We start from the raw sequence: 11,969 nt of genomic DNA, 5'->3' as shown, positions 1-11,969 counted from the left end.
AGACCTCCGCATCGACTCATGGTGCGGAGGGGCCACTCTGCATGCCAGAGCTTCCAGCTAGCAAGACAGAATCATGATAACTAGCTGGACAAGAAAACAGTGAACAAATAATGACTATCAGGAACTTAGCTTCTGCAGGAGAAGGCAGGTCACCAGAGAGATCCAAGAGCGAACTGAACAAATGCAAAAACATTGACAGCTGGCATGGAGTAAAGATCTTGGAGGAGTTAAATAGAGCAGCCAACCAAAGGACAAACCACGTCACCTGTGTAAGGAACCTCAGAAGCAGCAGCTTCAATCATAGCCACCAGAGGGAGCCCATAGACAGAACTCGCCGAAGTACCATTCACGACCACAGGAGGGAGTTCGACAACAGAATTCACAACAGTACCCCTTCCTTGAGGAGGGGTCACCGAACCCTCACCAGAGCCCCCAGGCCAATCAGGATGAGCCAGATGAAAGGCACGAACAAGATCGTCAGCATGAACATCAGAGGCAAAAACCCAGGAATTATCTTCCTGACCATAACCCTTCCACTTGACCAGGTACTGAAGTTTCCGTCTCGAAACACGAGAATCCAAAATCTTCACCACATACTCCAACTCCCCCTCAACCAACACCGGGGCAGGGGGATCAACGGAGGGAACCATAGGCGCCACGTATCTCCGCAACAACGACCTATGGAACACATTATGGATGGCAAAAGAAGCTGGAAGGTCCAAACGAAATGACACAGGATTAAGAACTTCAGAAATCTTATAAGGCCCAATGAAACGAGGCTTAAACTTAGGAGAGGAAACCTTCATAGGAACGTGACGAGATGACAACCAAACCAAATCCCCAACACGAAGTCGGGGACGAACACAACGCCGGCGGTTAGCGAAACGTTGAGCCTTCTCCTGGGACAATGTCAAATTGTCCACCACATGAGTCCAAATCTGGTGCAACCTGTCCACCACCGCATCCACACCAGGACAGTCCGAAGGCTCAACCTGCCCTGAAGAGAAACGAGGATGGAAACCAGAATTACAGAAAAAAGGAGAAACTAAAGTAGCCGAGCTGGCCCGATTATTAATGGCGAACTCAGCCAAAGGCAAGAAGGACACCCAATCATCCTGATCAGCAGAAACAAAGCATCTCAGATATGTTTCCAAAGTCTGATTAGTTCGTTCAGTTTGGCCATTAGTCTGAGGATGGAAATCCGAAGAAAAAGACAAATCAATGCCCACCTTAGCGCAAAAGGACTGCCAAAACCTCGAAACAAACTGGGAACCTCTGTCCGAGACGATGTTCTCTGGATTGCCATGCAAACGAACCACATGCTGAAAAAACAATGGCACCAAATCAGAGGAGGAAGGCAATTTAGACAAGGGTACCAAATGGACCATCTTAGAGAAGCGATCACAAACCACCCAAATGACCGACATCCTTTGAGAAACAGGGAGATCAGAAATAAAATCCATGGAAATATGCGTCCAGGGCCTCTTTGGGATCGGCAAGGGCAAAAGCAACCCACTGGCATGAGAACAGCAGGGCTTAGCCCGAGCACAAGTCCCACAGGACTGCACAAAAGAACGCACATCCCGTGACAAAGAGGGCCACCAAAAGGATCTAGCCACCAAATCTCTGGTACCAAAGATTCCAATATGACCAGCCAACACTGAACAATGAATCTCAGAGATAACTCTACTAGTCCATCTATCAGGGACAAACGGTTTCTCCGTAGGACAACGATCAGGTCTATCAGCCTGAAACTTTTGCAGCACACGCCGCAAATCAGGGGAAATGGCAGACAAAATTACCCCTTCTTTAAGAATACCCGCTGGCTCCGGAACACCCGGAGAGTCAGGCACAAAACTCCTTGACAGGGCGTCAGCCTTCACATTCTTAGATCCCGGAAGGTATGAAACCACAAAATCAAAACGGGAGAAAAAGAACGACCATCGAGCCTGTCTAGGATTCAACCGTTTGGCAGACTCGAGATAAGTCAAATTCGTGTGATCCGTCAAGACCACCACGCGATGTTTAGCTCCTTCAAGCCAATGTCGCCACTCCTCGAATGCCCACTTCATGGCCAACAACTCCCGATTGCCCACATCATAATTGCGCTCAGCAGGCGAGAATTTTCTAGAAAAGAAGGCACATGGTTTCATCACCGAGCCATCAGAACTTCTTTGTGACAAAACAGCCCCTGCTCCAATATCAGAAGCATCAACCTCAACCTGAAAAGGGAGCGAAACATCTGGCTGGCACAACACAGGGGCAGAAGCAAAACGACGCTTCAACTCCTGAAAAGCCTCTACAGCCGCAGAGGACCAATTGACCACATCAGCACCTTTCTTGGTCAAATCTGTCAACGGTTTAGCAATACTGGAAAAATTAGCGATGAAGCGACGATAAAAATTAGCAAAGCCCAGGAACTTCTGCAGGCTCTTCACAGATGTCGGCTGAGTCCAATCGTAAATGGCCTGAACTTTAACAGGGTCCATCTCGATAGTAGAAAGGGAAAAAATGAAACACAAAAATGAAACCTTCTGAACCCCAAAGAGACACTTTGACCCCTTCACAAACAAGGAATTCGCACGAAGGACCTGAAACACCATTCTGACCTGCTTCACTTGAGACTCCCAATCATCCGAAAAGACCAAAATGTCATCCAAATATACAATCATGAATCTATCCAGGTACTCTCGGAAGATGTCATGCATAAAGGACTGAAGCACAGATGGAGCATTAGAAAGCCCGAATGGCATAATCAGGTACTCAAAATGGCCCTCGGGCGTATTAAATGCCGCTTTCGATTCATCACCCTGTTTAATTCGCACAAGATTATACGCACCACGCAGATCTATCTTGGTGAACCAACTAGCCCCCTTAATCCGAGCAAATAAATCAGACAGCAGCGGCAATGGATACTGAAATTTGACTGTGATCTTATTAAGATGGCGGTAATCAATACAAGGTCTCAAAGAACGATCCTTCTTGGCCACAAAAAAGAACCCTGCTCCCAATGGTGACGACGACGGACGAATAAGACCCTTCTCCAAGGATTCCTTTATATAACTCCGCATAGCGGCGTGCTCTGGCACAGATAAATTAAACAGACGGCCCTTAGGAAACTTACTACCAGGAATCAAATTAATAGCACAGTCGCAATCCCCATGAGGAGGCAGCGCACCGGACTTGGGCTCCTCAAATACATCCCGGTAATCTGATAAAAACTCAGGGACTTCAGAAGGAGTGGAAGGCGAAATTGACAGCAATGGAACATCACCATGTACCCCCTGACAACCCAGCTGGACACAGACATAGATTTCCAATCCAACACTGGATTATGGACCTGTAGCCATGGCAACCCCAAAACGACCACATCATGCAGATTATGCAACACCAAAAAGCGAATATCCTCCTGATGTGCAGGAGCCATGCACATGGTCAATTGAGTCCAGTACTGAGGCTTATTCTTGGCCAAAGGCGTAGCATCAATTCCTCTCAATGGAATAGGATACTGCAAGGGCTCCAAGAAAAAACCACAGCGCCTGGCAAACTCCAAGTCCATCAAATTCAGGGCAGCGCCTGAATCCACAAATGCCATTACAGAATAGGATGACAGAGAGCAAATCAGAGTAACGGACAAAAGAAATTTAGACTGTACCGTACCAATGGTGACAGACCTAGCGAACCGCTTAGTGCGCTTAGGACAATCGGAGATAGCATGAGTGGAATCACCACAGTAAAAACACAGCCCATTCCGACGTCTGTGTTCTTGCCGTTCAGCTCTGGTCAAAGTCCTATCACACTGCATAGGCTCAGGCCTATGCTCAGAGAATACCGCCAGATGGTGCACAGCTTTGCGCTCATGCATGCGCCGATCGATCTGAATGGCCAAAGACATAGACTCATTCAGACCAGCAGGCGTGAGAAATCCCACCATGACATCCTTAAGGGCTTCAGAAAGACTCTTTCTGAAAATTGCCGCCAGGGCACATTCCTTCCACTGACTAAGCACAGACCACTTTCTAAACTTCTGACAGTACACCTCCGCTTCATCCTGACCCTGACACAAAGCCAGCAAGATTTTCTCTGCCTGATCCACTGAATTTGGTTCATCATAAAGCAATCCAAGCGCCAGAAAAAACCCATCAACATCACGCAATGCAGGATCTCCTGGCGCAAGGGAAAATGCCCAGTCTTGAGGGTCACCACGCAACAAAGAAATAATGATTTTTACTTGTTGAGCGGGGTCACCAGAGGAGCGGGGTTTCAAAGCTAGAAACAGTTTACAATTATTTTTGAAATTCAAGAACCTAGATCTATCCCCAGAAAATAAGTCAGGAATAGGAATTCTAGGCTCTAACATAGGATTCTGAACCACAAAATCTTGAATGTTTTGCACCCTTGCAGTGAGATGATCCACACAAGAGGACAGACCCTGAATGTCCATATCTACACCTGTGTCCTGAACCACCCAAAGGTCTAGGGAAAAGAAAGACAAAACACAGTGCAAAGAAAAAAAATGGTCTCAGAAGTTCTCTTATCCCTCTATTGAGATGCATTAATACTTTGGGCCAGCTGTACTGTTATGACCTGGTGGTTAGGAGCACCCGGAATGACCTGATAGTTAAACCTCATACAGGACGAGCTCTGGGATGTGGGAGCTCTGCTGACCGCAAGCCCTAATCCTATCACACACACTAGAAATAGCCGTGGAGTGCTCCTGACCAGACCTAGGCGCCTCGTCACAGCCTAAGAGCTATCTAGCCCTAGAGATAGAAAATAAAGCCTACCTTGCCTCAGAGAAATTCCCCAAAGGTAAAGGAAGCCCCCCACATATATTGACTGTGAGTAAAGATGAAAGTCACAAACGCAGAAATGAAACAGGTTTCAGCAAAGGGAGGCCAGACTTACTAAATAGACAGAGGATAGGAAAGGTAACTTTGCGATCAGCACAAAAACCTACAAAAGACCACGCAGAGTGTGCAAAAAAGACCTCCGCATCGACTCATGGTGCGGAGGGGCCACTCTGCATGCCAGAGCTTCCAGCTAGCAAGACAGAATCATGATAACCAGCTGGACAAGAAAACAGTGAACAAATAATGACTATCAGGAACTTAGCTTCTGCAGGAGAAGGCAGGTCACCAGAGAGATCCAGGAGCGAACTGAACAAATGCAAAAACATTGACAGCTGGCATGGAGTAATGATCTGGGAGGAGATAAATAGAGCAGCCAACCAAAGGACAAACCACGTCACCTGTGTAAGGAACCTCAGAAGCAGCAGCTTCACTCATAGCCACCAGAGGGAGCCCATAGACAGAACTCGCCGAAGTACCATTCACGACCACAGGAGGGAGTTCGACAACAGAATTCACAACAGGGTACGGAGCCTCATGTGGTAATGTGTGGGGACGGAGCCTCGTGTGGTAATGTGTGGGGATGGAGCCTCGTGTGGTAATATGTGGGGACGGAGCCTCGTGTGGTAATGTGTGGGCATGCAGCCTCGTGTGGTAATATGTGGGGACGGAGCCTCGTATGGTATTGTGTGGGGACGAAGCCTCATGTGGTAATGTGTGAGGACAGAGCCTCGTGTGGTAATGTGTGGGGACGGAGCCTCTTGTGGTAATGTGTGGGGATGCAGCCTCGTGTGGTAATGTGGGGGACGCAGCCTCGTGTGGTAATGTGTGGGGACAGAGCCTTGTGTGGGGACGAGCCTCATGTGGTAATATGTGGGGGCGGAGCCTTGTGTGGTAATGTGTGGGGACAGAGCCTCGTGTGGTAATGTGTGAGGACGCAGCCTCGTGTGGTAATATGTGGGGATGGAGCCTCATATGGTAATGTGTAGGGGATGCAGCCTTGTGTGGTATTGGGGGGGCGGAGCCTCGTGTGGTAATGTGTGAGGACGGAGCCTCGTGTGCTAATGTGGGGGGACAGAGCCTCGTGTGGTAATGTGGGGGACGCAGCCTCGTGTGGTAATGTGTGAGGACGGAGCCTCGTGTGCTAATGTGGAAGGGGGAGCCTCATGTAGTAATGTGTGGGGACCGAGCCTCGTGTGGTAATGTAGCGGGCAGAGACTCGTGTGGTAATGTGAAGGGCGGAGCCTCGTGTGGTAATGTGGGGGACGGAGCCTCGTGTGGTAATGTGTGTGGACCGAGACACGTGTGGTAATGTGAGGGGACGGAGCCTCGTGTGGTAATGTGAGGGGACGGAGCCCCGTGTGGTAATGTGGGGGGACCGAGCCTTATGTGGTAATGTGTAGGGACGGAGCCTCGTGTGATAATGTGGGAGGATGGAGCCGAGTGTGGTAATGTTGGGGGACGGAGCCTCATGTGGTAATGTGAGGGGACGGAGCCTCGTGTGGTAATGTGGGGGGCGGGATGTGTGGTAATGTGGTGGGGGCGGGATTATGTGTGGTAATGTGGTGGGGGGGTGGGATTATGTATGGTGATGTGGTGGGGGCGGGATTATGTGTGGTAAAGTGGTGGGGGCGGCATTATGTGTGGTAATGTGGTGGGGGGGTGGGATTATGTATGGTGATGTGGTGGGGGCGGGATTATGTGTGGTAAAGTGGTGGGAGGTGAATTATGTGTGGTAATGTGGTGGGGGGGCCTGATTATCTGGTAATGTGGTGGGGGGGCGGGATTATGTGTGGTGATGTGGTGGGGGCGGGATTATGTGTGGTGATGTAGTGGGGGTGGGATTATGTGTGGTGATGTGGTGGGCGGGATTATTTGTGGTGATGTGGGATTGTTCGTGGTGATGTGAAGGGAGGAATTGTGTGGTAATGGGTTGGGGGGGCACGATTATGTGTGGTGATGTGTTGGGGGGCGGGATTATGTGTGGTGATGTGGTGGACGGACGGGATTATGTGTGGTGATGTGGTGTGGGGCGGGATTATGTGTGGTGATGTGGTGGGGCGTGTTATGTTTGCTAATGACAGGTGTTATGAAGGCAATCCAGAAACACAGTGTGCTTAGCGATCAGAGCGCACACAGTGATCTGACAAATACCCAAAAATACAAGAACGTGCTCTGAGACATGGAAACTCTGTAGACTGCACACCTGATCCTATCCTAAACACAACTAAAAGCGGCTGTGGATTGCGCCTAACAACTACCTAGGCAACTCGGCACAGCCTAAGAAACTAGCTAGCCTGAAGATAGAAAAATAGGCCTGACTTGCCCCAGAGAAATTCCCCAAAGGAAAAGGCAGCCCCCCACATATAATGACTGTGAGTAAGATGAAAAGACAAAATGTAGGGATGAAATAGATTCAGCAAAGTGGGGCCCGATATTCTAGGACAGAGCGAGGACAGTAAAGCGAACTTTGCAGTCTACAAAAAACCCTAAAGCAAAACCACGCAAAGGGGGCAAAAAAAACCCACCGTGCCGAACTAACGGCACGGCGGTACACCCTTTGCGTCTCAGAGCTTCCAGCAAAACAAAAGACAAGCTGGACAGAAAAAAAGCAACAAAAAAGCAAAAAGCACTTAGCTATACAGAGCAGCAGGTCACAGGAACAATCAGGAGAAGCTCAGATCCAACACTGAAACATTGACAAGGAGCAAGGATAGCAGCATCAGGCGGAGTTAAGTAATGAAGCAGTTAACGAGCTCACCAGAACACCTGAGGGAGGAAGCTCAGAAGCTGCAGTACCACTTGTGACCACAGGAGTGAATTCAGCCACAGAATTCACAACAGTACCCCCCCCTTGAGGAGGGGTCACCGAACCCTCACCAGAGCCCCCAGGCCGACCAGGATGAGCCGCATGAAAGGCACGAACAAGATCGGAAGCATGAACATCAGAGGCAAAAACCCAGGAATTATCTTCCTGAGCATAACCCTTCCATTTAACCAGATACTGGAGTTTCCGTCTAGAAACACGAGAATCCAAAATCTTCTCCACAATATACTCCAATTCCCCCTCCACCAAAACCGGGGCAGGAGGCTCAACAGATGGAACCATAGGTGCCACGTATCTCCGCAACAACGACCTATGGAATACATTATGTATGGAAAAGGAGTCTGGGAGGGTCAAACGAAAAGACACAGGATTGAGAACCTCAGAAATCCTATACGGACCAATAAAACGAGGTTTAAATTTAGGAGAGGAAACCTTCATAGGAATATGACGAGAAGATAACCAAACCAGATCCCCAACACGAAGTCGGGGACCCACACGGCGTCTGCGATTAGCGAAAAGTTGAGCTTTCTCCTGGGACAAGATCAAATTGTCCACTACCTGAGTCCAGATCTGCTGCAACCTATCCACCACAGAATCCACACCAGGACAGTCCGAAGACTCAACCTGTCATGAAGAGAAACGAGGATGGAACCCAGAATTGCAAAAAAATGGAGAAACCAAGGTAGCCGAGCTGGCCCGATTATTAAGGGCGAACTCAGCCAACGGCAAAAAGGACACCCAATCATCCTGGTCTGCAGAAACAAAACATCTCAGATATGTTTCCAAGGTCTGATTGGTTCGTTCGGTCTGGTCATTAGTCTGAGGATGGAAAGCCGAGGAAAAGGATAGGTCAATGCCCATCCTACCACAAAAGGCTCGCCAAAACCTTGAAACAAACTGGGAACCTCTGTCAGAAACAATATTCTCAGGAATGCCATGCAACCGAACCACATGCTGAAAGAACAAAGGTACCAAATCAGAGGAGGAAGGCAATTTAGCCAAGGGCACCAGATGGACCATTTTAGAAAAGCGATCACAGACCACCCAAATGACTGACATCTTTTGAGAAACGGGAAGGTCAGAAATGAAATCCATCGAAATATGTGTCCAAGGCCTCTTTGGGACCGGCAAGGGAAAAAGCAACCCACTGGCACGAGAACAGCAGGGCTTAGCCCTAGCACAAATCCCACAGGACTGCACAAAAGTACGTACATCCCGTGACAGAGATGGCCACCAGAAGGATCTAGCCACTAACTCTCTGGTACCAAAGATTCCAGGATGACCAGCCAACACCGAACAATGAAGTTCAGAGATAAGTTTATTAGTCCACCTATCAGGGACGAACAGTTTCTCTGCTGGACAACGATCAGGTTTATTCGCCTGAAATTTTTGCAGCACCCGCCGCAAATCAGGGGAGATGGCAGACACAATGACTCCTTCCTTGAGGATACCCGCTGGCTCAGATAAACCCGGAGAGTCGGGCACAAAACTCCTAGACAGAGCATCCGCCTTCACATTTTTAGAGCCCGGAAGGTACGAAATCACAAAGTCGAAGCGGGCAAAAAATAACGACCAACGGGCCTGTCTAGGATTCAAGCGCTTGGCAGACTCGAGATAAGTCAAGTTCTTATGATCAGTCAATACCACCACGCGATGCTTAGCTCCTTCAAGCCAATGACGCCACTCCTCGAATGCCCACTTCATGGCCAGCAACTCTCGATTGCCCACATCATAATTACGCTCAGCGTGCGAAAACTTCCTGGAAAAGAAAGCACATGGTTTCATCACTGAGCAATCAGAACCTCTCTGTGACAAAACCGCCCCTGCTCCAATCTCAGAAGCATCAACCTCGACCTGGAACGGAAGAGAAACATCTGGCTGACACAACACAGGGGCAGAACAAAAACGACGCTTCAACTCCTGAAAAGCTTCCACAGCAGCAGAAGACCAATTAACCAAATCAGCACCCTTCTTGGTCAAATCGGTCAATGGTTTGGCAATGCTAGAAAAATTACAGATGAAGCGACGATAAAAATTAGCAAAGCCCAGGAACTTTTGCAGACTTTTCAGAGATGTCAGCTGAATCCAATCCTGGATGGCTTGGATCTTAACTGGATCCATCTCGATAGTAGAAGGGGTAAAGATGAACCCCAAAAATGAAACTTTCTGCACACCGAAGATACACTTTGATCCCTTCACAAACAAAGAGTTAGCACGCAGGACCTGAAAAACCATTCTGACCTGCTTCACATGAGACTCCCAATCATCTGAGAAGATCAAAATGTCATCCAAGTAAACAATCAGGAATTTATCCAGATACTCACGGAAGATGTCATGCATAAAAGACTGAAACACAGATGGAGCATTGGCAAGTCCGAACGGCATCACTAGATACTCAAAATGACCCTCGGGCGTATTGAATGCAGTTTTCCATTCATCTCCTTGCCTGATTCTCACCAGATTATACGCACCACGAAGATCTATCTTAGTGAACCAACTAGCCCCCTTAATCCGAGCAAACAAGTCAGATAACAATGGCAAGGGATACTGAAATTTAACAGTGATCTTATTAAGAAGGCGGTAATCAATACACGGTCTCAGCGAACCATCCTTCTTGGCTACGAAGAAGAACCCTGCTCCCAGTGGTGATGACGATGGGCGAATATGTCCCTTCTCCAGGGATTCCTTCACATAACTGCGCATAGCGGCGTGTTCGGGCACGGATAAATTAAATAATCGACCTTTAGGGAATTTACTACCAGGAATCAAATTGATAGCACAATCACAATCCCTATGCGGAGGTAGAGCATCGGACTTGGGCTCTTCAAATACATTCTGATAATCAGACAAGAACTCTGGGACCTCAGAAGGGGTGGATGACGAAATCGACAAAAATGGAACATCACCATGTACCCCCTGACAACCCCAGTGGGATACCGACATGGAATTCCAATCCAATACTGGATTATGGGTTTGTAGCCATGGCAACCCCAACACGACCACATCATGCAGATTATGCAACACCAGAAAGCGAATAACTTCCTGATGTGCAGGAGCCATGCACATGGTCAGGTGGGCCCAGTATTGAGGTTTATTCTTGGCCAAAGGTGTAGCATCAATTCCTCTCAATGGAATAGGACACCGCAAAGGCTCCAAGAAAAACCCACAACGTTTAGCATAATCCAAATCCATCAGATTCAGGGCAGCGCCCGAATCCACAAACGCCATGACAGAAAACGACGACAAAGAGCATATCAAGGTAATGGACAGAAGGAATTTGGACTGTACAGTACCAATGACGGCAGACCTAGCGGACCGCTTAGTGCGCTTAGGACAATCAGAAATAGCATGAGTGGAATCACCACAGTAGAAACACAGACCATTCAGACGTCTGTATTCCTGCCGTTCAACTCTAGTCATAGTCCTATCGCACTGCATAGGCTCAGGTTTAACCTCAGGCAGTACCGCCAAATGGTGCACAGATTTACGCTCGCGCAAGCGTCGACCGATCTGAATGGCCAAAGACAAAGACTCATTCAAACCAGCAGGCATAGGAAATCCCACCATGACATCCTTAAGAGCCTCAGAGAGACCCTTTCTGAACAAAGCTGCCAGCGCAGATTCATTCCACTGAGTGAGTACTGACCATTTCCTAAATTTCTGACAATATACTTCTATATCATCCTGACCCTGGCACAAAGCCAGCACATTTTTCTCAGCCTGATCCACTGAATTAGGCTCATCGTACAGCAATCCGAGCGCCAGGAAAAACGCATCGACACTACTCAATGCAGGGTCTCCTGGCGCAAGAGAAAATGCCCAGTCTTGAGGGTCGCCGCGCAAAAAAGAAATAATAATCAAAACCTGTTGAATAGGATTACCAGAAGAATGAGGTTTCAAGGCCAGAAATAGCTTACAATTATTTTTGAAACTTAGAAACTTAGTTCTATCTCCAAAAAACAAATCAGGAATAGGAATTCTTGGTTCTAACATAGATTTCTGATCAATAGTATCTTGAATTTTTTGTACATTTATAACGAGATTATCTATTGAAGAGCACAGACCCTGAATATCCATGTCCACACCTGTGTCCAGAATCACCCAAATGTCTAGGGGGAAAAAAAAAAAGTGAACACAGAGCAGAAAAAAAAAAAAAAAAAAAAAAATGATGTCAGAACTTTTTCTTTCCCTCTATTGAGAATCATTAGTTAGGCTCCTTGTACTGTTATGTTTGCTAATGACAGGTGTTATGAAGACAATCCAGAAACACAGTGTGCTTAGCGATCAGAGCG

Source organism: Ranitomeya imitator, chromosome 3, assembly GCF_032444005.1.
Source record: "Ranitomeya imitator isolate aRanImi1 chromosome 3, aRanImi1.pri, whole genome shotgun sequence".
Classification (NCBI taxonomy): Eukaryota; Metazoa; Chordata; class Amphibia; order Anura; family Dendrobatidae; genus Ranitomeya; species Ranitomeya imitator.
Note: the sequence above shows the minus strand (reverse complement) of the source record.